The 25,174-nt window shown below is 35.4% G+C and overlaps 1 long non-coding RNA gene and 2 pseudogenes across 2 annotated transcripts in view; all 3 read left to right on the forward strand.

Moving 5' to 3' along the window:
* Nucleotides 1-25,174, forward strand: part of LOC146926833 (disease resistance protein RPP2A-like) — a 90,915-nt pseudogene that overhangs the window by 51,027 nt on the left and 14,714 nt on the right. The window lies entirely within an intron of this gene.
* Nucleotides 6,487-7,383, forward strand: LOC146926838 (uncharacterized). Its single transcript, XR_015005538.1, has 3 exons — nucleotides 6,487-6,609; nucleotides 6,701-6,790; nucleotides 6,911-7,383. It is a non-coding gene; the product is annotated as an uncharacterized LOC146926838 (long non-coding RNA).
* On the forward strand, nucleotides 15,813-18,090 carry LOC146926839 (uncharacterized; annotated as a pseudogene).

The raw sequence follows: 25,174 nt of genomic DNA on the forward strand, positions 1-25,174 counted from the left end.
TAATTGATTTTCATGGAATTGATTTTGATTGAATTGATTTTAATAGAATTGTTTTATCTTTGGATACATTAATATGAAAGTGATTCTCATCTTTTTATGTTGTTTGGATAACTTGAATCAAAATTGATTTTAAATGTATAATTACCAAAAAGGGTTTGAATATATGTATTTACAATTATATTTCATTTCTACTTTATATAAATATTTAAATCTAATTTATCCCCTAAAAAATTAAATATAATTAGTATTATTAAATTTAGATATTTATAATTGTCAAAATAAATTAGTTATTTATAGAATTGTTTTGACAAAATTATTTATAGATTATCAAATCCTATTTATTTACATATATATTAATAACCGATAAAAAAATAATAAAAGAGACTTTTACTATTTACACCGTCAAAATAAATAGGACTACGGTTTAATAGTACAAAATAAATTAACAATTTTTTCTACCAAAAAATATATAAATTGGAAATTTATCCTTTCAGTGCAATTTATGTATACATTAGAAGCAAGGGATAAATATGTAAAATAGAGGGAATTCACTGGTATAAAATAAGAAAACAATTGCAGTGATTCTCACCGCGAACGCCAGAAGCTTGAAATACCAGCTTCGACTGGAATTGCTTTTGAATGCCAAAATCAATTTTAAAAATAATGACCCAAACACTTGTTTTTCACTAGACTCACTTTTATCACCTCTAAACTCACGTTTTAAGATCCCCAACCAAACGAGTAATTTTTATGAATAATACTCGGTAGTAATTATATTGCCCGACAAGCTATATATATATATATATATATATATATATATATATATATATATATATATATATATATATATATGGGGGCACGAGCCTGCACAAGTGCCAACGTGCATCCATTCCAGCCTCTTATTTTACATGGTCCGCCTTCTTGGAGCTAAGAAAGTGATGTACTCCCTCCGTTTTTTTAGGGAGTACTTCCTCCGTTTTTAAATATAAGTAAAAATGACTTTTTAGATTCATTTAATTAATGATGTATGTGGTCTATGATGTATGTGGTTCATAATATGAACCACATACATCATTAATTGAATGAACCTGAAAAGTAAATTTTGCTTATATTTAGAAACGGAGGGAGTATTTTAACAAGGAGATATGATATTTGAAGGGTCAAGATCCTCTCCATTTGAACAACTATTTTGTGATAACTTTTTCTTTCATACTTATATCATGTTTTTTATCTTCTCTCTTTATTGTTTTGGTTTTTGTGTCACGACACTTACATTTATTTATATATTTTGATTGTCCCACAAGTTGTCGGGTCCCCCTAATATGGACCTCATATAAAAAGGTCCAAACATACACCTCCCAAATGTAACAGGCTATAGCCGGTGTCTATTGTTCTTTTTAATTTTTTTTTACTGTGCTCTCTTTCCTCAGTCTTCTTCTCCAGGCGTAGATGTTCTCGTCAATGTCCTTTGACCTTAGTTAGCTTTACCATTTACAATTAATTAATATACAATATCTACGTATTATGTTGTCTTTTAACTACTAATACTGGTTCGTTGATTTCGGATAGAAACTTTGCAAATTAGATTTGGTAGAAATACACAAAAGTTGTTAAAAAAAAACTCATAAAAGAGATTTAGGACCTTTGATTCTAAAATCAACGTGCTATCAACCATGTGCAAAGAATGTACAAACTCAATTAAATGTGAAGGTGAGAAAAAACACAAGAAGGGGGTTGAATTGTGTTTTGGAAAATTCTTCAATTTCTCCTAAAAACTGAACACACTGATCAGAAGCTAAGTGAGACAGCTTATGAAGTGGTAATCAGAATCTAAATGCAGCGGAATAAAACAGAGAGAGATAGAGAAGAAGAACGACACAAAGCAATTATACTGGTTCCTTCCACAATCCGGAAGTAGTCCAGTCCCCTTGCACTTCCAAGGAGATTTCACTAAGAGTAATATATGATTACAATTGTTCAAGCACACCTGCAAGAGACTTCCTTTGCTCAAGCACACTTTGCAAGAGTCTTCCTATGCTCAAGAACACAATCAAGAGACTTCCTTGCTCAAGCACAACTACAAGAGACTTCTAACTAAACAAAATTACACAGAAAATTGTTTAAGGTTGAACACTTGATATACAATCAGAGGTGCTGACAATACAAATCAGATACAGACTCAATAACTTAAGAATTTCTAAGATGAAACTTTGAGACACAGAAATTCTAAGTGAATGCATAACAATTTCAGCAGAGGTTTGGCACTTGTAAAAATGTTGTGAGTCTTTCGTTCAGCGTTCTTGCATTACCAAAACTCTAAGTCTTCACTCCTTTATATAAAGGTGTGATAGAGACGTTGTGAAATTGCCAGCATATCAAAGAGTCGTTGTTGAAGCTTGATCTTTCACCAATGATCTTTTGCCTGATTTGGTTGTTGTCCTATGAAGAATCAATTTGAAATCCAATCACATTGTGAAGGAACATCTTTACAGGCATAGCTGTTATTCTGGAGCTGTTTTCTTGTCCATTAGCGTAGACACAAAACAGAATAGTGGAGAAGGTGGTTGTACAGTTCGTACAAAGTACAATGTCAACGCTTTCGTCCAAAATTGCAAGCACATGCCTTCAAACACCTTTGAAATGACCGTTGCAAAGTTCCACTAATCTTTTGATGTCCTTTGATGAATTTCGATACATGACACAACTCTTGAATCCTTGAATTTCTCAAATTCAGTTGATCTTCAGCTTCTGGTGAAATGGCTTCTGATGAGGCAGCTTCTGATAACACAGCTTCTGATGATGCAGCTTCTGATAACGCAGCTTCTGATGATGTGGCGCTTCTGGACCTCTTGTCTTCAGGAGCACTATTCTTCAGGAGCACTTTACTCTCTTCAGGAGCGGCTTTACTTCAGGAGCGTTTTTTCTCTTCAGGAGCAAGTTGCCTTCAGGAGCGTCTAAGCTTCAATTTTGTTGATTCCTATTGCTATTTATTTGCTCATTTAGAACCAATAAATGATGTAACTTTTTAATTATGGTCCTGTACACTTGAACAAATATTAGCTAGTCCAATTTACAATTTTTAATACCTTGTTATCATCAAAACTCTTTAAGGTTCATTGTTAAACACATTTTGTTCCAACAAAATGCCCATCAAGCTTTTAAACTCGGAAAAGCAAAGTAAATGAATTCAATGGAGTAAGTAATAAATCAAAGTAATCTATATGTATTTATAAAAGAAGACATCAAGCATTCATGTGAAGACTGCAGCTTGAAATTCTCTTACCCAGATTTGTTTTTAATAAAAGCTGTTTGAGCGTCAGAGAATGACGACGGGAAAATTGAGGAGATAAAGGCATGAGGGAAATGGGTGTGTTATCCTGCTCATAAAGGAGCCACAATTTTTTTTTTAATTACATAACCTATTGTAGCAGGTTGAACTAAAAGGTCCATGGTTGGACCCTCTTTTAAAGGTGCATATTAGGGGCTCCCCAAGTTGTCACATAGTTGTTCAAATAACATTTCTTTTTAACAAGTTTTGTCATTGAGTACACAACATGGCATAGCCCTAATTTCAGAAAGTAATTTACTTTGTTTACAAGTATGCATGCCACATCCTATTTTCCTACTTACATTTTATAATTTTGAATAAAATATTAAGGTGATTTAAAGTTGTGGAACACGATATAAGTTTTCTGAAATTCATCATTGAAATAAAACATGTGTGAACTGCTTTAAATTAATGTGGCATTATAAGACCTATAAAATAAGGAAAATGCTAACAAGTGCCCTAAGGGCATTGTTTAAGCATCTAAAAGTAGCAACTTTTGCATTGAAAATTGTACGGTTATGACTTTAACATGTGTTGGACTTGTATTTTCAAGACATAGTTTCTTTTTGTGGGTTCCTTAAACAATGCCCTTAGGGCACTTGTTAGCAAGACCCATAAAATAACCATTAGTAAAGTTCATCATTAGAGAGGCTATAAGGATTCTAGCTAGAGAAAACTAGCTAAATACCAAAAAGAAAATAATAAAAGGAATTACGAAGTTTATTTTAATAGATAGAGGAATATGATATCACTGTGAAGCTTCCCCTTTGAATAACACCATCAATATTAATGTTGATGGCAGCTCCTGGTCCCTTTGTCAATCACATTGGGAGGTGCTTATCTCAAAATTGGTATTGTTTTTTTCTGACAATTATTTGTTTCATCAATTTTAATTAATTTAATGTTTTAACATTTTGTACAATAAAGTTTTATTAAGGAGTTTGAAGCGTTGAAAATATAGGGACAAATGGTAAAATCTTTCACATTTTCTGAAAGAGTGATTTTTCAAAGAATTATCAATAAATGCTTATAATTAATCAAACTTATTTCTAATACTAATAACAATGTTAAGAAATGTTGCCAACCCTAATTCTTGACCTATTGGCGCCAACTCTTCGGTGTTCCCATATTTAATGCATTGCAAGCACAATTCAAGAACCTTTCAACTTCATGTTTGTTGCCTTTCAACTGATGGGGCTATTCACCTTTCAACTGTCATAAAATGAACCTCTTGAGTTGGAGCATTAAAAATTGCACTAATTCATATTTCTCACATTACATATAGAAAAAATGTAACTTCTCATTGCATGATAAATATGTATACCCAAGAGTTGTTTTAACCATTGACTCTGTATATGCTGAAATTTAAAGATGTTTTTGAGATGCTATAGTAATTATATATGTCCACATAAAAATCTTATAGACTAAAAATCTTATAGACTAATTAATCGAAATCCTTTTTGTTTGATTCTATACATTAATCAAACTCTATATATGCCAAAATGCCTCTCATTGAACGTGCTCATTAAAAAAAAATGTAACTCCAAAATTCTTCAGCTTTTACTCGGCGGTTTCAAAACGGTTATCGTTGATAATCTTGATAATTCTTCTGAAGTTGATGTTCATAGAGTTAAGGAACTCGCTGCTGAATTTGGAAATAACCTCAATTTTCATAAGGTGCTCTTTTTTTTTAATTACGCATTTTTTTGCTCAATTTTGATTGGTTGCAGTGTTTTTTAATTTTAGATATTGATATTTTTCTGAATTTAGGTTTACTAATTTGTTCTTCCGTTTGTATTTTTGCAATTCGTTGATATTTTGATTTCTGTAATTTTTGTGATGGCGGTGGGTTTGAAAAACTAAAGTTTTGTACTTTGTTTAGTCCTTGATAATTTTTTTTTTTGGAAAAGGTAAAGTTTAGAATTGTTGACAGATCCAAATATTGCTTTTGAGCTTTCTGTGATGTCTAATTTAACACTAAATATTTGACTTTTCATGTTAATTCTGTTCAGTCAATTGTTTATGAGCTATTAAAAAAAAAAGTCAATTGTTTATGAGACAATTTGTTTATTTGTTTTATAATTTAACTCTACATATTTTATGTAAATTGTTTAGAGGGGAACAATTTAGATGGTTAAGTTTATATTTAAATATATAGTTGATATTTCAAAAGAATTGAAAGAACGACATAATACATGAGAATATAATATCATGTTGTTCTTTTAAATTTTTGGCCCTCCAAAATATAGATTACTTCTGGTTTTCTAAGTGAAGTTCATTAGTACTAAAGCTATTGTATATTTCTTTTTCTTTTTTCAAAAATTATTTTGCACTTCATAGATGATGCTAATATATAAAAAGATGTTCTTTTACTCAAAAAAAAAAATATAAAAAGCTGTTCCTAATTCCTCTTATCACATCATTGTTCATTCAAAATTAATCTTTCGCTTAAGTTACAAAAACTTTTAAACTCTACTTTATATTTATTTATATGATGTTTGTTAGTCTATTTTCTCAACTTTCTTTCATATTTTGTTTTATTCCTTGATGTGTATGTGAATCGCATTATCCTTTCAGATATTCAGGAAACAAGAAAGGTGACTTATAGGGGATGAAACACGGTTCCTCATGTCATAATAGGCTCATGCTGTGTTTTTTTATCATTGTTGATCGGAAATGGAATCTGCTAAAAGGCGCAAAACCAACGGTATGTAATTTTGATTCGTAGTTTTAAATGACACGAAGGTAGCACAGTAGTTTTTATTACTATAAAAGTGGCAAGTTGTGTCGCAGTCCTTGATCAATGTTGTTCAATGTAGCTGACACTCCATCAACGCATAAAGAAAATGGAACTTTACCGTTAGATAAAGTAGGCCTCAAACCAATTGGTCCTGGAAAATATAGTCTAACGCATGTGGGAAATCAAGGTAGTGGTCTCAGAATTCAAAACATATGCCCAGAAGACGTTCCGCCGACAGTTTCCAATCAATACACTTACGATAATGAAGGTGCTCACATGTACTGAATTATTGTAGTCAAGTATAGACCTATAATGAAAAAATTTACAAAACCTTTAATGTCCTGTTTTTAAAAGATATTGTCTCCCTGTTTTGTTAAATTTTGTGAATTTCTCATTTTTTTTCCTTTAGGGGATAACGTTGATATAAGCGATAGTGAAACACTATCGGATGAATCGGATGTGGATGAGATTGAACCCCCGCATGATTGGTTTAATTGTGCACAAAATAGCGAGCAGTATGATGTTCCTGACAATGATTATGGTAGGTTAAAATAATATATGTTGTTCGTGCATTTCTCTTGAGCGAATAGTTTTCTCTTTTTTATGTTAATATGATCATTTGCGTGCCACAGAAGGCGTGGAGGTGATGGAAAACATCATGCCATCTAAAAAAAGGACAAGACGCAAGAGAACAAAATTATTGGTTGAATCCGATATAGTTGGTAAATTTCCAAAAATACTTGCCGATTCTCTCAAATTTATTATTGTTAGTTTTTTTTAAATTGATTGGATGACACACTCTCAAACTATTAATGCTGCGCATGTCTCCCTTGATTATTCAGAATATTTCGATGTTGGGGAACCGCGGTATGTTTGTAAGGATTGCAACGCATTAATGTGGTATGAAGAAAGGGCAAATAAAAACAGGCGCACGTCAACACCAGAATTTTCTATGTGCTGCATGCAAGGAAGGATAGAGATTGCACCATTCGCTCGCCTACCTCAATCCCTTCATGAGTTGTACTTTAAAGATGATAGAAAGAGCAAATATTTTTTGGATAACATTAGATCATTTAACAGCATGTTCGCCTTCACTTCAATTGGTGCAAAGATCGATAAGACCAAAAACAATGGCAGAGCACCTCCAGTTTTTACAATGAATGGAGAAAATTACCACCAAATCGGTAGTTTGCTGCCTAAACCAGGGGATCAACCTAAGTTTGCACAATTGTATATATATGATACTGATAACGAAACTCACAATCGGATGGCATCCGTGAGGTAATTTTCTTATTTCACCAAATATGAGTGCATGTCTTGCTTAATTTAGTTTCTAAATCATTGGTTGTTTGTTACAATTTAATATCATGATATGTTTTGCAATACACGTCATGATAGCAGTATAATATACATTATTTGTTTCCTTTCACTATAAGAAAAATATATCACTGAGGAATTTAGACATAAATGCTGGCTTATGCAATGGAACACGATTAATAATTACAAGAATGGGAAGATATGTATTGGAAGGAAGGGTGATTTCAGGAAGCAACATTGGGGACAAGGTGTTTGTGCCTAGACTATCATTGCAACCTTCAAACACTAGAATTCCGTTCAAGTTCCAACGTAGGCAATTTCCCATTACTGTTTGTTTCGCAATGACCATTAACAAAAATCAAGGTCAATCATTAAAACAAGTTGGCGTATACCTACCACAATCTGTGTTCTCTCACGGCCAATTATATGTAGCAGTCTCCAGGGTGACATCAAGGAAAGGTTTGAAAATACTCATAACTGACGAAAATGGAGATTGCATTGATAACACAACCAATGTCGTATACAAGGAGGTGTTTCATAATGTATAGCCTTATGCATTCAAGGAACCAATTCATAAATTCCAAATTTTTTGTATTTGTCATAATATACTGTATTTTGATTTCTTACTATATGATACTTGGCTTGGTGCTATACTTTTTATAATCAAGACTATAACTGCCCGTGCGATAGCACGGGTAGGGGGACTAGTATATTATTAATTTTAAGAATATTATAACTACATGTATTAAATTTGAAGAATTCATGTAAACCCTCCAAAACACTCCTCCAATACAATTTTTGAGTTTTCTCAAATGAAAAGGATTTTGTATTATGATGAAAAATAAACCCCGAAAAATCTTCCCCTCAATAAACACAAGCTAAAACCATCTTAGTATGTAACTACATTCAAATGAAACATTGAAAATGACCCTAATGACTAAATATGCATTAAACACACGATATATTGTTCAAATAATGCTTGTGACACCATAATCTAAATTTTGAACTAGTTCAGATCATATAATCCAAACACCTGACCACGTTGTTCCAAATTATATAATTTGAAACCTTTCAAGATTATGTTCAAACACGAACTTTAGAAGGTTCGACACGTATTGGATTATATTCAAATTGTGTTTAGAACACAAAAAATTGACAAAAATGCCGCTAAATCAAAATCATCAACAACAACTCAATTTCAACAACATAATTTAATATAAAACAACATAATTAAACACAATCAAGAATGGAATCAGCCAAACTAAATCCTTCTTCGGGACTATTTATGCAAGTCTTGATTTCTTCGTAGATCGTCAGCTGAATCAAACTTTTTACAATATCATAAAAAGTTCTTTGCAAAGAAGTTTCTAACTCAATCAGTCCCTTCGAACTATACTGACCAAATATAGAGAACATGGTTCTTTCATCGTTATCGTTTCATTCAGTGGCGGAGCCAGAAAATTTATAGAGCCTGGGCAAAATAAAACAATGATAAGTTTTACCTACGGAAAAAACAGTAGGTAAAGGTGGAAAACATGTCGTGACAGCCATTTGGCAATGATAGATGCTTGAAGTTAGAGATCTCCATCTTCTTTTCCCAATACTTAGACATATGGAAATATTTCTCAAGGAACTTCAGCTCTAACTCTTCCCATGTTTGAACAGTCCCGTTTGGTATTGTTAGCAACCAATCTTTTGCTCTTCCCGTCAAGGTGAAAGGAAATAGCCTTAGTTTCTTTTGTGCTTCAGTCACGGTGGCTGGTTGCACACAAAACTCGCAAGTTTCAGCAAAGCGGCTCAAATGTTCATGAGGACTCATAGCTTCAGTCCCATCGAATTGCTTGTCCCTCAAACCGTAGAGGACAGTTGTCTTGATGTCAAAAGCAACGGGGTTAGCTGGTTGAAAAGTGTGGGTCAGTTGACCGCGATGAGTTGCTAACCCATAATCTCCTAGCTTTGGTCTTGGTGCAGGGTCTCCCATGGTTTCAGATTCAGTTGAGAGTGGCTCCGGTATTTGTTCTCGAACACCTGGTGGAACGGAATGAGCTAACCTTTGCGACCGGATAGTTTTCCGGAGTGCTCTAGCAGTCCTTTCAATTTCTGGATCGAATTCGAGATCGTCGGAGCTCACCTTACCTCGCATAAACAGCAAAATACCTTAGTAGCACTGCACAACGCAAAGTAATCAAATGAATACTAAAATAGAAAAATAAAAATAAAAAACAGAAAATTAAATTGCAGAAATCCTAGATTATAACGTAATTGCCTTGTTGAAATAAATCAACAGTCCCCGGCAACGGCGCCAAAAACTTGATAGACGTTTGGCAAGTGCACCAAATACTATCGAAGTAGTAAAAATATCGATCCCACGAGGACTGTTTTTAACTTCAATAATTCAATCGCGTTATAAAAATAGGATGTATAAAAGTTTATTTTGTTTTGCCACTAGGCAGTAGATTTGGCTTGATTTTATGAAATCAAATAAAGAAATAGATTTGTTAAGAAAATATGGAGAGAGATGAGATCAGGTCTGTCGAATCCTCTATGTTTCCCCTAATTGGTTACTGCACCTATTATTACTAATGATTTTATAGTTTCACGATAGTTAACAAATTAGCCCTAATCAATCCTTTGAGTTAGGACCCTCTTCTTAAACTACAGCCCCTAATTCCTTAGGTGGTCTAATAATCCTTGAAGGTTTTTATGAACGTTAACCTAATATCACTAACAAACGATTATCCATTCCTAGACTAACCATGTTTATTAGAACAATTCAATTAGGTCTAAGTCGAAAGCTATGGTCAGTAGTCATTCGTTCTCACAAAATCATGTTTATATTTGATCAGGATATAAAAAGCATTAAGAACAATTGAATTTAATAAAGACTAGAAATTCATTAATACGTAATAGAGTTTCACAGCAACATAAGATCAATTAGGGTTACATAGATTCATCTCTGACCTAATCTCTACGAGATTTAGCTACTCATAATTGAGTTTACAAATAGCATAATCAATGACCCGTCAAAATCGCGCCGCGCCTATATATTGGCGTGCCGCGATTTCATTAAAACAGGGAAGATGAATTTTTGCTTCCAAAATCGCAGCACGGCTTGAAATTGGCGTGGCGCGATTTGCTTCAAATAGACTTCAATATTTCAGCTTTTTGCACTCTAGAACAGTATAAATTGCATGAGAACTCTATCAAAATGTCACAATAAGTCCTAAAAATTACGTAATGACAGCATGTCATCAATAGACGGATCTAACTACATAAATTTTTCCTATATTGACGGATTTTGACCGTCACAAAAATTCAACTCTATTGTAAATTTCTTGTAGCGATACAAAGAAAGTACGGGCAGTGGCGGATCTTGATTAAATTTGTTGGGGGTGCCAAAATTGTATGTAATATATACAGAACCGTTTCAATATGTAACAAGAAGTGGTAAGTAAATAAAGTGGTAAGTTTCTTTTGATTTTAGTGTGGGGGAGCCGGTTCAAGTCCCTACAGGGACACTTTTTTGAATAAAATATTAATATTAAAAATACAGGAGAAATACTAAAAAGCAGAGGCGATACTCGCCATTCCATTGCAACTAAGGGAAACTTATTGATTATTTGTGCCTAATATGAGATATATAGCAACCTTGGGGGATGGTATGGCTCCAATAGGTCCCCAAAGAGATCCGCCCTGAGTATGGGTTGAGCCCGGGCGCGTGCCCAGGCTAGCTGAGTGGTGAATCCGCCCCCGGTTTCATTCTTGCATCGTTATCGTTTCAGAGCTTCATCTGAGTGTACTGGACGCTTCCATACGAGTCATTGTATGGATGAGGATACTCAACACTATACATCCTTGTGTCTATATGGTTGAGACGACGTTTAATTTTGTTTAGCTGATCCTACAATTTAAACAGTGCAACATCAACATGGACCTTAGACAAATCAGGTTTCCCTCCGTTGTATAGTAAACTGCAACTACGTTAGTGTTCATATCGAATTTTTTTGTTCTATTATTCTCTAGTACCCTACAACCCCAAACTTAAACCATTCATTGTCCTCAAGGAATTTGCTTGCAACAGTGACAAACGACAGTAAAATAACAGTTACCTGACAAAACGATAGTACCCAAAAGTTCATTCTCCTTCTAGCTAAAGATGAGCTAGTTTGACTTGTTCGCATCCACCAATTCACAACTCCTCGCATCAAATTGAAATCGGGTTCTACCAGTCGACATGCAGGTCTACATATTACCATACGCTTGAAAAGTTTCTAAACATCAATCAAAGTCAATATCATTACACACTTTTGAGGTCTTTAGGGTTATAACAGGGCTTAGGTGAAAGGTGGGATATATTTGGATAAGTAGGCTACACAAAATTTGAGTTAGGCATTCCTACGGAAGTTAAAGCACAACATTCAATCCATCATTCATTCACCTTATGGAACAACAATTCTTGCAAAGGTACTAGACCAATCTTTTCTAGACCACTTATCCATAGTGTGTCATCTAATTTCCTAGACCAATCTTTTCTATTTGACGCAACTGTTTTCTCTAGGATTTGTTTCAGCTGTCGGTTTGAAACCTCTACTTGACCATTAGTTTGTGGGTGATAGGGAGTTGCAACTTTGTGCTTAATGTTATACTTTTTGAGCACATTTTCAAGAAAATTATTGCAAAAATGCTTCCCCCCATCACTGATCAATACTCTAGGGGTTCCAAACCTAGTGAAAATATTCTTTTGAAGGAAGTTGACAACAATTTTGGCATCATTAGCAACACATGGTATCGCTTCAACCTACTTTGTGACATAATCAACACAGACTAGAATATGGAGATAAGAGTAACATGAAGGGAATGGTCCCATAAAATCAATACCCCAACAGTCAAATGGTTCAACTTCAATGATTCCTTTTAGGGGCATTTCATTCCTATTTGATATGTTACATGTCCTTTGGCATCTGTCACATCTTGTGACAAAGTCGTGGCAATCTTTGAAAAGGGTGGGCCACTAGAATCCACTTTGCAAAACTTTTGCAGCTGTTCTTTCTCCACTGTGGTGGCCTCCATAAGTTGAGCTATGGCAGTTCCACATGATATTATGTGTCATACCCCAAATTTTGACCACTTTGCTCTGTTTTTTCCTATTTTTGTCCGTATTTTAAAACGGCTCAATTTCTCTTCTTTTCGCTTTAACGAGTTAAAATCTTTCTCAGTTGTTGTTTAATCATTCAAAGTCTGTGATCTTGCAAGTAAAATTTTGTCCAGTTGAAATTGCTTTATTTGTCTTTTCAGGCATTTTTAAATTTTTACGCGTGCTTTTAAAATATTTAAAGTCTTTTATTCATTTCTTTTTATAAATAAACCTTTTTAGGTAATTTCCTTTTTGTCCGCATGATTAAACCGTTTAAAAAGTTTTGTTCGTGTTTTAAAACACCGCAAGTTTTAGTCGTCTCAGTCGAGATTTCGACAGCTTTAAATTTTATTACTTTTTTTATCACTTTTATTTTATTTTACAATTCTATTTTATTTCATTTTTACCATTTATTCTTTTGCTTTTAATGTCATTTTTATTTTGTTTTTATCAACAATTTGTTTTGTCTTAAGTCTACTTGTTACATTGTTATTGGTCCGAAGAGCATCCAAAGCATTTTCTTTCTCTCCAAGTTTCATTAAGGGCAATCTTGTCTTTTATCCAATCACTAGTCTTAACCTAGTTGGTCACTATATAAGCTATCCAATCATTGATGAAAAAGGGGACTGCACTGAATTCTACAGGAAACACAAATTCCAAACGGCAGCTCCCAAATGAAGATCTAAACCCATTTTACTTGAATTTTTCTCAAGAACACTCATAATATTTTTTTAGCAGCTTAACCCACCTTTTACGATTCAGTTCATTCCAACAGCAAAAACAATTCTCAAACCTGAATCACATTCATCAACAATAGGCAAAACAGTGTTCATCAACACTCACAAATTAATTCACAAATCCAAAACCACGTAAACCACAAACCTATCATCATCGACACTCACGCATCCTCCACCGTAACACATAGCTTCAACTTCACCTAATCCGTTCACGCACAAAATGTAACAACACACCAACTTCAATCCTCAAACCCATAACCCTTTCACAATACGACCTCCAAAATCCATGTACGACACAAACATATTTCACATCGAATGATTTCCCGATCCATTATCCAAACCATCTCAACACAAAATCAAGAACGTCATTACTGTTCAAAACTGATTCTGAACTGTAGGTGTAGAAGTGAACAAAACTGAACCGGTGTTGCACAAGAAGATACAAATCGAGTCTAAACAGTGAAGGAGGAAACAAACGGATTGAGGATGGAAGGGAACTGAACTAAATCGAGTCTGAACCGGTGACGGAAGGAAACAAACGCTACAATCCAGGACCGAATCGTGAAAGAACCACACGAAGGCAACAAAGCACGGTTCGAATCCGAGCCTCAGCAACAGAGAAAGAGGTAATGATTAATCTAGTTTGTGTTGGTGTTTCTTTGTTGTGGTTTTAATTCATGATCTGGACAATTAAGAAAGCAGAAGAAGAAGAGAACAGATCGATTTTGATTTTGTGAAAGTTTTGACCAAAACTGAAAATTGGAACCGTATTTGTGTTTTCAGCTAGTGTAGTTGCTGGACCGGTTCGGTTGAACCGACCCAGGTCCTGAACCGGTCCAGTTTCTTGGATCTGCTTCAACCAAATTTGCTCTTAGGCCCATTTACTTGTCTGTTTCTTCCCCTGCGTTTCATCTTTTGAACCCTTGCATTTTTTATAATCATTTCATCATGTTCATTTTTTTTAACATCTTGTTTAAATTTACCGCCATGCATTATTATTTCTAGCGTATTCGATGCTTTAAGTCAATTTTCACGTATTTTCTTGTTTAAAACTTGATATCATACGTCGTTTAGCATCTAGTTTTAGCTAGCTAATTTGATCTCTATCTCACATATCATAACTTATGCAAGCTTGTAAACAAAAATCACTCATGCATTTTTAAACTCATTTTTTTTGTGACTATGGTTCCAAGCTTTTTTTTAAATACCTGAATCTCCATGACTTTTCAAATGTTTTTACTCCATAATTTTCTTTGATAAATTTTGCTCTATTATTTTAATAATCATTTCATGCTTTCCCTTGATATCTCAACATCATGCATTATTGTCAATTATATGTTGGCTTTACAATCATTTTATGCATCTTTTGGGTGGTTTCATCAAACATTTTTACAATTTAGCTTTAAAATTCAACTCTAATTCCATGCATTTTAAATTTTTCATTCCATAATATCCCTTGCTATTTTTTTGCTTTAAAATTTCAAGTTCTACTTCATGCATTGCCTTAATATTTTGACATCACGCTTTCTTTATGATAATCCATGCAATGCTTTCAAATTCCTTATCATCTTATTATGATTGCTTTACTTCTAGTATCATCTCATGCATTTTTATTCTCGCAATTTATGTTAAATTCCATGATATTTTAGTATGTATAAATAGTAAATGGATGTATATTCTTACCATTGGTTTGTAGCTTGGCAAAGAGGCCATAGAATGTATCTAGGAATTTTTGTAATAAGGTAGGTAACACAAGCACCGACACTTGCACCGACACCATATCACTTTGCTTTACTCTCGCTTTATTTTTTCACGTTGTTACGCTCGCTTTCCGTTAGTTTAGAAAAATCTTTTTTTTATCTCAAAAATCAAATAAGCAAAAGTCAAATTATTTTCTTAATAAACCTTGGATCCAAATCCAAGTGATTTTTCCTTTATTTTCTTAATCAAACTCCTTAATGAACTTTAATTAAACTTAGACTAAATTTCTCAAATAAAATGAAACAACCTCACTTCTATTTTATTCTTCTATACCTTGAGGTCTCGCAACCCTTCTCAAAATCATTTTCAAAAATAATTAAAATCAACCCAACCCACAAAAAATATATTTTTAAGAGTGAACTACGGTGGTTTTGATCCCTTTTAAAGGGTACGTAGGCAAGGGTTTATTCCTTCCAAATCAATCAAATAAAAATAACCAAAACTCCTACTTCTTCTCCCTCCATTCTTTCACTCATACTTTAATCAATAAATTTTCAAATAAAATAAAGTTAGAAAGAGGTTCTCACGGAGTACCGTGAACGATGCGGGTGCCTAACACCTTCCCGAATCGTAACCGACCCCCGGATCCAAAAAGGGTTTTTCAATCTCTTTTTCCCTTCCCAAGAATAAAATCGAGCAAGTCCGGTAGATTGAAGGTTCAAGTCCAATCAATGGCTTGACACCCGAAAATCTTGGTCTACAAAAATGGCGACTCCGCTGGGGATCCTATGCGGGTCAAACCCACCTTTCTTCCTTTATCTTTTATGCTTTATTATTTTGTATATATTTTTTGTTACGTGAGGGGTGAGAAAATAAGCTCTATACCCGGGCTTGAGCGAAACATAAGATAGGAGTGGTAAACTCATAGTGGCATACCGAGAGTATTCTCGTGTCTTGTTACATGTGAGATAACCACACTTAGCGGAGGAGCTTAAAAGTGATATATGTCGGCGGGTGTTGTCACGCTTAGACTCTATTGCTTTTAAGTTTCCGTTTGTACGCTAAGGACCTTTAGTAACCCTTAACCCATCTTGGCCTTTTTTAGGATGTAGTGCGGTGGCTAAGCCGGGTGATGTCTCGGTATTAGTCTACTTGCAATGCTACACTCGAACTAGACTTTCCTACGAACGTTGTTGGACCGGGTGTTGTCTCGGTATCCGATAAAGTTCTGTGGCGGTTGTAATTCGGGAACCTTGGTAGAACCCTTGTTACTTGTGCAGTTGAAACCATAGTCCTTACCAAATGGCGTTGTTATCCCTAAACTCCAACATTGTATACCTTGAATCTCATCATGTTTTCTCAGCATCATCACGCATTCATGCATTCATCCATAGACATTTTTTCCCATTCATAAAACTATCAAAGGATTTAGCAAAGTTTTTTGTAAACATCGAAGGAATGGACCTTTGTAAGAATGAATACCAAGCAGTACAACTTCAAAAATCTTACCGAAGCTTTTGCTTTTGTTAAGAACTTCTTCCTTGGGTTCGTTCTTACCTTTTGAAAAGGAAACCTATTGCAATATCTTTACAAATCTTCAAAATGAAACCATGTTCACCTGCAATGTTTACAATTTACCTTGATAAATCCTTCGATAACAAAAAAATTTGTACATTTTTTGCATAAACAGATCATGCATCATGTTGCATTCATAGTTTCTAGTCTGTGTCTCATACCTTGTTTCTGTCTAAAGAGCTCAATCCATCGGTAAAGTGGTCCGATGTCTTCATCCAAGTTCGGCTCGCATATGCAGACACTCGTACAAACGCAAAAGGTGGATCAACTTAAGCAAGAGGTTCACAAGCTTCGAGGAGAGGTAACAACACTTCGGGCTGAGGTAGAGAGGTTAACTAGCCTAGTATCTTCATTGATGGCTGCAAAGGATTCACCGCTTGTTCGGCAAAAGTCTCAGCCATTATGTCAGCCAATGTGCATGAAACGACCTCGACAATAGGTTCCTCAACAGCCTCAGCCATTTACTTCCCAGAATCAGGCTCCTCAGCAGCTTATCCCTCAAAGTCAGGCTCCTCAGCAGCTTATTCTTCAAAATCAGGCTCGGAAAGCATCGCAGTTTGACCCAATTCCTATCAAATACGCAACTCTGCTTCCTATCTTGCTTAAGAAGAGACTTGTTCAAACCAGACCACCTCCTCGGGTGCCGAATCCGCTGCCATCTTGGTATCGCCCTGACCTCAAATGTGATTTTCATCAAGGGGCACCAGGTCATGACACTGAGCAGTGTTACTCTTTGAAGGAAGAAGTTCAGAAGTTGATTGAAAATAATACCGATTTTTTCGAAGACCCAGATATAAAAGTGCTACTTCAACAACAACAATTGGCTTCTCACTCTGTTGCTGCTGCTAGGCCCATCAATGCTGTTCAAAATCCGGGTTCTCAACCCCAATTTCAACAAAGTCAACAACAGTATTTGATTTCTCACTCTGTTGCTGCTATTAAGCCCATCACCAATACTGTTCAAAATCCGGTTTATCATCCTCAGTTTCAGCAATATCAACAACAGACTTCAAAGAAACAGATCGATCCCACTCCCATGAAGTATGCAGAGTTGCTTCCAAAGTTGCTTGAAAGGAATTTGGTCTATACCAAGGCACCTCTTCCAGTGCCAGCAAAATTGACATCCCGGTACAGGCCTGACCACTTTTGTGCTTTCCATCAAGGGGCACCAGGTCATGATATTGAGCACTGTTTTGCATTGCAGAAGATAGTTCAGAAATTGATCCGAAAAGACCTCATACCTTTTGAAGAATTTGATTTGGAATCTGCAAGTTAATCCGCTATCGGATCTTGGAATTTGATGTTTAGCTGCAATTGGGTCTTTGATGATGTTTCTTTTTACTACTCATTGGTTCAATTAATATGCTTGTTTGTTGCTTTATGTTTTTCAAAGAAAACCTTTCGTCCCACCCGAGACGGAAGTGAACTTATTTAGGGCTTTTTGCTTTATGTATTTTCATCATTAATTATAAGGTCGCTTTGATCCCGACTTTGTTTTTATTTTGTGCTTTTTCTGGAAAGATGGTAATACAAAAAACCAAAAATTCTTTTCTTTAAATCATTTCCACATATTTGCATAATCATAATGTTTATATCAATAATCAAATCATGCATTAATAAACCCGTTGAACACTTAAACCATGTACTCTCTCTCAACTTTGAGTTCCTTGTATCCGAGGCTGACAAGGGATGATGAAGAAGTTTCCAATGAAATTTCTCGCCAACTGGGGAATCTTGGCCATCGAAGCTGCAAATATCAAGAAAGATCGTCCTGAAGAGGACTTTCATACACAAAGACTGGCACAAGATGCTACCATCTGCCTTGCAAGGATATTGTACTTCAAGTGCACACTTTAGCAGGGGCAACCCCCCCACCATCCCTCAGTATACAATTTAAAGGCAGTGTCCCACATGGAGGTCAAAGTCCTGTCAACAGAGTTTCCAATGAAAGCTAAAGCTGGGTTGAATTCAAAAATGTTATTGTCGTGCGCCACAGACAGTTATATCAAGTATTCAACAAAGAAGGCTCGTCCCCGTGAATGTCAAGAAAATGGCTTTGTGCTCAAAAATACGTCACCGGATTCCAGGGGCAAAAGAATGCTTAATTACAAAGAAAGGTGACAAACTTGTATGTCCTGTGAATGCCAATGCAGTCAAGAAATACTTTGTTAAAATGAAAAGCTCGATAAGTCGCAAACTTGAAAAAGCGGCTTAGGCAAAAAAGAGCGTCTCGATGGATTGAAAACCCGAAAGGGCGGTCCATGCAAAAGTTAGAGACATACAAAAAAAAATGAAAAAAAATGTGCTTATCCTGATAGGTTGAAACCCGCAAGGGCGACCTATGCAAAAGTCAAGGATTATGACAAAGTAACTGCATCTGGTCGGACATGACTCACTTGGGGCACTTCAGCCAACAAAAGATTTCCGACTTATGACAAGGTAATTGCATCAAATCAGATATGATTCATCTGGGGCATTTTCAGCTGTCAAAAGACCTTCGACATGAAGCATCTGCAAATCAAAGACTTGGAACAGTGGAATTCAAAGTTGTTAGAGAGCATAACGGTTATTGTGTTCAATGTACCTTTTCCATATAATTACCATTTTCCAAAACTTTTAAAATCTGTGGAGCCACGCCTTTGGCATGCCACCACTCCATTTACATCTAATTTGAACCTGTGCCCATTTATTTGAAATTCTCATTTATTCTGTTTGCATAATTTTCTTCTATTTTTGATGTGAATACTTAAAGCAAAAATTTAAAACTTTTTTAATTGTCTTTTGAAAAGCATAAACAACAGGTACATCTTCTTTGAACTTATGAGCAGTAGGAACATACATCAACATTCGTCTCAAGGACAGTTAAACTCTGCAAGGTAAACATGACCAAAAGTTGTGAGATGACCTCTCTCAAAAAAAAAAAAGAGAAAAAAAGAAGAATACAGAAAAAAAAGCTCGCTAAGTTAAAAACCCGAAAGGGCGGCTTAGGCAAAAATGAGCGTCCCGGTGGATTGAAAACCCGAAAGGGCAGTCCAGGCAAAAATTAGGGGCAAACGAAAAAGAAGTATATTCCCGGTGGATTGAAAACCCGAAAGGGCGGTCCAGGCAAAAATTAGGGATTCAAAAAAAAACAATACAAAAAATGAACAAAAAAAAAACGCAAAGACAGAGGCATCACAATTTCAAGGGGGTTAAATGGAAGAATGCACTTTGTGCTAGCTTACAAATGGCGACTTCTGCCAGACTTTGATTGATGAGTTTTTATCCCGGGAAATGACAACTTCTGTCTGTGGATTGAGAAATGGCGTCATCTTCCAGTGCTTTGATTGATAGTGACTGCTGCCTGTGGTTCGATCAATGACATCTTTTGCATGTGGTTTGATTGATGGGTTTTTATCTCAAGAGATGGCGACTTCTGTCAGGTTTCTGATTGGCGGGCTTTACCCCAAGGAATGATTACTTCATCATCAACTGAAACATTATATTGGGTCATATCCCCATCAGCAGTTTTGTTTGTTGGGTTGTATCCCATCAGCGGTATAGTTAATGTGTCGTTACCCCTTCGCGGTATGATTACTGGGTTGTTACCCCTCCAGTGGTTGAGTTGATGTGTTACATCTTCAGTGGCCTGATTAAAGAGTTCGTTACCTCTTCAGTGTTTCAATTAATGGGTTGGTATTTGGTACCTCTTCAGCAGTATGATCAATGGGTTGTTCTCCCCTCAGCAGTATGATCAATGGGTTGTTCTCCCTTCAAGTGGTTTGATTATGGGGCATTCTCCCCTCAGCAGTATGATCAATGGGTTGTTATCCCTTCAAGCGGTTTGGTTATGGGGCATTCTGTTTTCAGTAATTGGTTATTGGACCCTTCCCCTCTTTAGTAGGTGATTATGGGTCTTGACCCCATTAGTTGGCTTGAATATGGGCTTTACCCCATCAGTTTGGTTTGAATATGAGCTTTACCCCATCAGCTTGGTTTGAATTTGGGTTTTTACCCCATCAATGGTTAAGAATGCGGGCTTTACCCCATCAGTGGTTTGAAGGGCTTTACCCCATCAATGGTTAAGAATGCGGGCTTTACCCCATCAGTGGTTTGAAGGGCTTTACCCCGTCAGTGGTTTGAAGGGCTTTACCCCGTCAGTGTTTGGTTCATCCCGAGTGATGTTATCCCCAATGAAGGGTGTCAGATGCTTGCAACATGATGTCGGGCCACTTTCTTCGGACCTGCCCAATCTGGTCTCAACAGTCTCACCATTATACTGTCAAATAAGTCTCATATGCATTCATTCATCCATGCATACATAGCACGCATACAAATATCATTCATGCATAGTTGCATTATTTTCCTGCGTCTTACTCCAATACACAAGATGTCAATCTCAAAGTGTTTAATCCATAAATGTCACCAATCAGTATGTGTTCAAGTGGCAGGTCCCATCAAGTAATCACTTTACCGATACCAATCAGTATATTCGTCTTTACCACGGCAGTTGGTAATAGACAAGCTTTATCTTCCGTTCTTTCGTCTTTACCACGGGCAGTTGGTAATAGACAAGCTTTATCTTCTGTTTAATCGTCGTTACCACGAGCAGTTGGTAATAGACAAGCTTTATCTTCTGTATTTTCGTCGTTACCACGGGCAGTTGGTAATAGACAAGCTTTATCTTCTGTATTTTCGTCGTTACCACGGGCAGTTGGTAATAGACAAGCTTTATCTCCCGCATTTTCATCATTTACCACGGGCTGTTGGTAATTGATAAGCTTTACTTCCCACCTCAAGCTTTACTTTTGTCTCAAGCTTTATATTCAGTCTCAAGCTTTATCTCCCGTCTGAGCTTTATCTTCAGTCCAAGCTTTATCTTCTGCATTGTCATCGTTTACCACGGGTTGTTGGTAATTGATAAGCTTTACTTTCCATCTCAAGCTTTACTTCCCGTCTTAAGCTTTATTGGCTGTCTGAGCTTTATTTTCCAAGCTTTACCGTCTGTTCAAGCTTTATATTCCGACAAGCTTTATCATCTGTATTTTCTTCTTTACCGCGTCAGTTGGTAATAGACAAGCTTTATCATCTGTATTTTCGTCTTTACCACGGGCTGTTGGTAATAGACAAGCTTTACTTCCCGTCTCAAGCTTTATTTTCCGTCTTAAGCTTTATTGCCCGTTCCAAGCTTTATCTTCTGCATTTTCGTCTTTACCACGGCAGTTGATAAAATTCAAGCTTTATCTTCCGTATGTTCGTCTCTATCACGGCAGTTGGTAATAGACAGGCTTTATCTCCCCAGTGATACCTATCAGTTTGTTCCCCAGTCAGTTTATTTCTGTCGTCTTTGCATTCATACTCGCATCGCATGCATTCATATTATTGTATTCATCGTATTCTCAGCTTTTCAATTGGTCAAAATTCGGTGTACTTAGTATTTAAGTCTCTTCGACCCATCGATTTAAAAGTTTTCTTTCAAATCTTCGTGACGAAGAAACTTAAATAGGGGCATCTGTCATACCCCAAATTTTGACCACTTTGCTCTGTTTTTTCCTATTTTTGTCCGTATTTTAAAACGGCTCAATTTCTCTTCTTTTCGCTTTAACGAGTTAAAATCTTTCTCAGTTGTTGTTTAATCATTCAAAGTCTGTGATCTTGCAAGTAAAATTTTGTCCAGTTGAAATTGCTTTATTTGTCTTTTCAGGCATTTTTAAATTTTTACGCGTGCTTTTAAAATATTTAAAGTCTTTTATTCATTTCTTTTTATAAATAAACCTTTTTAGGTAATTTCCTTTTTGTCCGCATGATTAAACCGTTTAAAAAGTTTTGTTCGTGTTTTAAAACACCGCAAGTTTTAGTCGTCTCAGTCGAGATTTCGACAGCTTTAAATTTTATTACTTTTTTTATCACTTTTATTTTATTTTACAATTCTATTTTATTTCATTTTTACCATTTATTCTTTTGCTTTTAATGTCATTTTTATTTTGTTTTTATCAACAATTTGTTTTGTCTTAAGTCTACTTGTTACATTGTTATTGGTCCGAAGAGCATCCAAAGCATTTTCTTTCTCTCCAAGTTTCATTAAGGGCAATCTTGTCTTTTATCCAATCACTAGTCTTAACCTAGTTGGTCACTATATAAGCTATCCAATCATTGATGAAAAAGGGGACTGCACTGAATTCTACAGGAAACACAAATTCCAAACGGCAGCTCCCAAATGAAGATCTAAACCCATTTTACTTGAATTTTTCTCAAGAACACTCATAATATTTTTTTAGCAGCTTAACCCACCTTTTACGATTCAGTTCATTCCAACAGCAAAAACAATTCTCAAACCTGAATCACATTCATCAACAATAGGCAAAACAGTGTTCATCAACACTCACAAATTAATTCACAAATCCAAAACCACGTAAACCACAAACCTATCATCATCGACACTCACGCATCCTCCACCGTAACACATAGCTTCAACTTCACCTAATCCGTTCACGCACAAAATGTAACAACACACCAACTTCAATCCTCAAACCCATAACCCTTTCACAATACGACCTCCAAAATCCATGTACGACACAAACATATTTCACATCGAATGATTTCCCGATCCATTATCCAAACCATCTCAACACAAAATCAAGAACGTCATTACTGTTCAAAACTGATTCTGAACTGTAGGTGTAGAAGTGAACAAAACTGAACCGGTGTTGCACAAGAAGATACAAATCGAGTCTAAACAGTGAAGGAGGAAACAAACGGATTGAGGATGGAAGGGAACTGAACTAAATCGAGTCTGAACCGGTGACGGAAGGAAACAAACGCTACAATCCAGGACCGAATCGTGAAAGAACCACACGAAGGCAACAAAGCACGGTTCGAATCCGAGCCTCAGCAACAGAGAAAGAGGTAATGATTAATCTAGTTTGTGTTGGTGTTTCTTTGTTGTGGTTTTAATTCATGATCTGGACAATTAAGAAAGCAGAAGAAGAAGAGAACAGATCGATTTTGATTTTGTGAAAGTTTTGACCAAAACTGAAAATTGGAACCGTATTTGTGTTTTCAGCTAGTGTAGTTGCTGGACCGGTTCGGTTGAACCGACCCAGGTCCTGAACCGGTCCAGTTTCTTGGATCTGCTTCAACCAAATTTGCTCTTAGGCCCATTTACTTGTCTGTTTCTTCCCCTGCGTTTCATCTTTTGAACCCTTGCATTTTTTATAATCATTTCATCATGTTCATTTTTTTTAACATCTTGTTTAAATTTACCGCCATGCATTATTATTTCTAGCGTATTCGATGCTTTAAGTCAATTTTCACGTATTTTCTTGTTTAAAACTTGATATCATACGTCGTTTAGCATCTAGTTTTAGCTAGCTAATTTGATCTCTATCTCACATATCATAACTTATGCAAGCTTGTAAACAAAAATCACTCATGCATTTTTAAACTCATTTTTTTGTGACTATGGTTCCAAGCTTTTTTTTAAATACCTGAATCTCCATGACTTTTCAAATGTTTTTACTCCATAATTTTCTTTGATAAATTTTGCTCTATTATTTTAATAATCATTTCATGCTTTCCCTTGATATCTCAACATCATGCATTATTGTCAATTATATGTTGGCTTTACAATCATTTTATGCATCTTTTGGGTGGTTTCATCAAACATTTTTACAATTTAGCTTTAAAATTCAACTCTAATTCCATGCATTTTAAATTTTTCATTCCATAATATCCCTTGCTATTTTTTTGCTTTAAAATTTCAAGTTCTACTTCATGCATTGCCTTAATATTTTGACATCACGCTTTCTTTATGATAATCCATGCAATGCTTTCAAATTCCTTATCATCTTATTATGATTGCTTTACTTCTAGTATCATCTCATGCATTTTTATTCTCGCAATTTATGTTAAATTCCATGATTTTTTAGTATGTATAAATAGTAAATGGATGTATATTCTTACCATTGGTTTGTAGCTTGGCAAAGAGGCCATAGAATGTATCTAGGAATTTTTGTAATAAGGTAGGTAACACAAGCACCGACACTTGCACCGACACCATATCACTTTGCTTTACTCTCGCTTTATTTTTTCACGTTGTTACGCTCGCTTTCCGTTAGTTTAGAAAAATCTTTTTTTTATCTCAAAAATCAAATAAGCAAAAGTCAAATTATTTTCTTAATAAACCTTGGATCCAAATCCAAGTGATTTTTCCTTTATTTTCTTAATCAAACTCCTTAATGAACTTTAATTAAACTTAGACTAAATTTCTCAAATAAAATGAAACAACCTCACTTCTATTTTATTCTTCTATACCTTGAGGTCTCGCAACCCTTCTCAAAATCATTTTCAAAAATAATTAAAATCAACCCAACCCACAAAAAATATATTTTTAAGAGTGAACTACGGTGGTTTTGATCCCTTTTAAAGGGTACGTAGGCAAGGGTTTATTCCTTCCAAATCAATCAAATAAAAATAACCAAAACTCCTACTTCTTCTCCCTCCATTCTTTCACTCATACTTTAATCAATAAATTTTCAAATAAAATAAAGTTAGAAAGAGGTTCTCACGGAGTACCGTGAACGATGCGGGTGCCTAACACCTTCCCGAATCGTAACCGACCCCCGGATCCAAAAAGGGTTTTTCAATCTCTTTTTCCCTTCCCA

Source organism: Medicago sativa, chromosome 4, assembly GCF_051527215.1.
Source record: "Medicago sativa cultivar Bolivia chromosome 4, Bolivia_mono, whole genome shotgun sequence".
Taxonomy (NCBI): domain Eukaryota; kingdom Viridiplantae; phylum Streptophyta; class Magnoliopsida; order Fabales; family Fabaceae; genus Medicago; species Medicago sativa.